Consider the following 4,078-nt stretch of genomic DNA (forward strand, 5'->3'; position numbering starts at 1 on the left):
CGTTTGTTCTCCCCCGCAAATCTGTGGGCCGCCAACTATGTGCCGGCGCTCTGCGGGGTATGGAGGGGCGGGCCTAACACCCTAGGGCCCTTAAGCCAAGAATTGCAGATTGTGATAAATGCTATGGAGAGACACGGCGAGGGGGCGGGAGGGGCGGCGAGAGCGTCTAAGGGCTAGGCTGGGGGCAGGGGCGGGGGGAAGGGAGGTCAGGAGAAGGAGGCGGGCAGAGAGGGGGCCCCGGAAGGAAGGCAGGCAGGGTCTGGGCGTGCTGAGAGCACCAAACGGTTCGATGGAGCCCCACTTCCAGACGCTGGACCCTGCACGAGGCCCTGGAATGCGGCTTTGTGCCATGCCCTTGGTGCATTAATTCTCCCGGGGAATCCTTAGAAGACGGGATCCTGATTTTCCAGGTGAAGCTGAACACAGGGTAGGCAGCCGACCAAGGTGCCACAGCCGGGCGCTGGAAGCCAGGAGATCCAAGTGCAAGCCCATGGTCTGCACAAAGACAAAACAAACCGAAGAAAAGCATCAGGGAGACAGAGTTTGTTCCCAGCTGGGCGTGGAAAAATCCGCAGAGGAGGGAGGTATGAACTTGGTGTTTGCAGGAAAGGCACCCTCCCAGAGGCAGGTTGTCCATACAGCTTCAGCCAACCAAGGGCCTCACCACCTGGTCCAGCTCCAGTCACACGGAGCCCATGGACTTTGAAACGGTCAGTCAGTGAGGCAGGCTAATAGTTCCCATTTTTCTTTAGTTTACAAAACAAACAAAAACAAAAACTGCTAAAATGATCTCATGACCCACGAGGACAAGCCGCTGCAGTTTGTACTCTGTGCCACTCCAAGAGGCAGGTCAGCCCCTTGGGGACAAAGCTGAGCTACAGGGTGGGTGGTGGGAACATAAGGAGGTCAGGACAGTAGGTGGGCACTGGCTGCTCAGACTCAGCTGGGGTGGAAGTTTGTATTGTCTCAAAATGGTCAGAGCAGTATTTCTGATTCCCCGTGTCTTCCAGAACCTTCTGCTCCCATCAAGACATTCCCTGTCTGTGCCCCTTCTGCTCGAACCTGGGCAAGCTTGTGGCTGCTCTGGCCAGTGGACTGTGGCAGGTTGATGCCATGTGACTTCCAAGGCTGGGTCTTAAGTAGGATTCAGCTCTTTCCGAAGGCTCCCCTGGAAGCCGGCCACCCTGTGTGAGAAAGCCCAGGCCATTTGAGGGGCCACTTGAGTGTTTTCTGGCCCACAATAGCCAATGAACCAGACATAAGGTCTCAGCCAGTAGCCAGGCGTGAGAGCCTGCCTTTGAGCCACCCCCAGGGGTAATACGTAGAACCGAGGTGGGCTGTCCCCACCGAGTCCCAGCCAAGTTGCAGATTCATGGGCAAAACAGATGTTGTCGGGCTTCCCTGGTGGCGCAGTGGCTAAGAATCCGCCTGCCAATGCAGGAGACACAGGTTCGAGCCCTGGTCCGGGAAGATCCCACATGCCGTGGAGCAACAAAGCCCGTGCGCCACAACTACTGAGCCTGTGCTCTACAGCCCGTGCTCTGCAACAAGAGAAGCCACCGTAATGAGAAGCCTGCGCACTGCAATGAAGAGTAGCCCCCCGCTCGCCACAACCAGAGAAAGCCCGCACGCAGCAACGAAGACCCAACGCAACCAAAAATAAATAAATAAACTTATTAAAAAACAAACAAACAGATGTTGTCGCTGTATTTCACTTGGGGGCAAGCTGTCACACAGCCATAGTAACTGTAACAGTATTGGTGTTTATTAATTATCCCCATTTGACATATGAATAAATGGATACAGACGGAGTCTTGTCAAGGGCATCCCAGCTGGTAAACAGCATGTGATCTGACTCCAGAGGCCAGTGCTTATTTTTAACTTTTCATTAAAAACATTTTCATGTAAATCAACTATACTTCAATTAAAAAATAAACTAAAATAAAAAAGGAAAAAATCCATTTTCAAACAAAAGTAGAGAGAATAGCCCAGTTAACCTACGTGAACCATCATCCAGATTCAACGATTACCAACTCATGGCTGATCCTGATTTTTCTTTCCTTTCAATGCCTCCCTCCACTGCTGGGTTGTTTTGAAGCAAATCCTATATATATTATGTCATTTCATTTGTAAATACTTCACCGTTTATCTCTAAAAGAGAGTCTAGGCTTCTTAAGCACTGTGTTATCCTAACATCCAGGCCTCCGTCGAGTTGCTGCTGTGGTCTGAGGCAGTTTACCTGGATGACCAGGTACGTGGGTGTTAGGAAGAGCCAGGTATTAGACATAGGTCAGTGGATTTGTATGTATTAACATTTGGTCTTTGATTTTTCAGGAAACTCAGATGCCACTTATCTGGATTTCCGAGATGCACAGCTTGATGCTGAATAAAAGTATCTCAAGCCACCCATGTGAAGAAAAGGCTCTTTTCTAAAAATCTGAACTCAAATATGAAAAGCACAGGTCGCTGTGGGTCTTATTGGGAGCCCAGAGAGCTGGCAGCAAGGCCTCCCTGAACTATTCATCTCTGCAGTGCACACTGATAAACCACGCCGTGCTGTTGATTTGTGACAGATGAATACCCTGTCTCATTATCCTGAGCTAACCCTCCTATTCTTGCCCTTTTTGTTGAAAGGAATTATTGTTAATGCATTTATTTAATTCAGGACTCCCAGCCAGACTTCTAAAGCAAAAAGCCCGTCAGCATGAGGCACCTAGCGTATTGGGTCTGCAAAGTAAGTGTTAAATAATTATCATTACCCCATTGTGCTACCCAGCTGCACTGTCTCACCTGCCAAAACCCCTCTGGGAGGACCCCATCTTAGGGGAGAAGACCCCTATCAGGCCAGAGGTTTCTGACACAGAGGCTCAGGCTCTTGTCTGCCCGGCACAGTGACCCCACCAGACCTCACAAAGGCCTCAGGGCTGCTATAAATAAATCACGGCCCTGTGCCATACAGTCCCTCCAAAGGGCTGTTCCTTTCTAGGAACGATCAGGGCTTGGGTGGGCAAACAGGAAGCCCCCCAGGCTCGTCGCTGTGGCTCTCACATGCATGCCCCTGTGTGGGTGCCTGAGCCTAAGCAAGCCCAGCTACGGAGGCACCTTTGTCTCCCACCTGAGCCTTGTTTCATCATTCACACCCTGCTCCCAAGGAAGCTCTCCAGGGAGAGAAGATTCTTCTCCATCCCAAAACTGATGGAAAAACATGACCTCATGCAAAACCACTATTTAGGAAGATGCTAAAGTTGAGAGTGTAGAAAAAAGACAACAAATGGTGTGTAAAGACAGCACCTTGCATGTAGGTAATTGGGTGGGAGGAGGGATTGGAAATTTGCTTTGGAAATCTTAAAGCGGTTAGCAGTTTTCAGAGCAAGAGCTTAGGAAAGGAACCTGATGACTTTTTTTTTCTGCAGTGCGTGTCTGGAAACCTCTGGCAAAGGTTTCTAGTTTTTCCTCATCACAAGGACAAGGCCTCTTCAGGCAGACCGGTTAATTTTTGTGAAGGGGAGACTTGCTGATTGCAAAACTTTGGACCCAGCTGGAACATGTTCTCTTCCCTACTTTTGTTTCTTCTGAGGGTTTGTGGAAACCCAGCTATCTTCCAGCCTCAGGTGGGAGGAATCTTCAAAGATGGGCGGGGGTGGGGGTGGGGGTGGGGTGGGGGTGGGGTGGGGGTGGGGTGGGCCCAGGGGCAGAGCCTCAGCCTGAATTTGAATCTAATTTGGAAAACGTCGCGGTGCATATCTTTCCGGCCCCTCCCGTCACTCACTCACTGAAATTATGCACTGTAGGACCCGTACGCACGTACAGTAAGAAGTGGATGGAAACAGTTCCTCCCACCTCCATGGAGCTTAAGTTCTAGTGGGGAAGACCCGCAATAAACAAGACACGTCCCGCAACGAACGCGTTCACGGGCGTCGTGGAAATCTAGCTTGTGGATGACGCCCAGCTGCGGCCCAAACCCAGTGACTCAGCCCAGCGCGTTGCTGGGGACGCGCTCCCGCCGTTGCCAGGCCCTGACCCCTCGGGCGGACTCTCGCGAGGGTCCTCGAGACTTCGCGCGGAACCTAGCAGCGGT

The sequence above is a fragment of the Balaenoptera musculus genome, chromosome 19, assembly GCF_009873245.2.
Source record: "Balaenoptera musculus isolate JJ_BM4_2016_0621 chromosome 19, mBalMus1.pri.v3, whole genome shotgun sequence".
NCBI classification, from domain to species: Eukaryota; Metazoa; Chordata; class Mammalia; order Artiodactyla; family Balaenopteridae; genus Balaenoptera; species Balaenoptera musculus.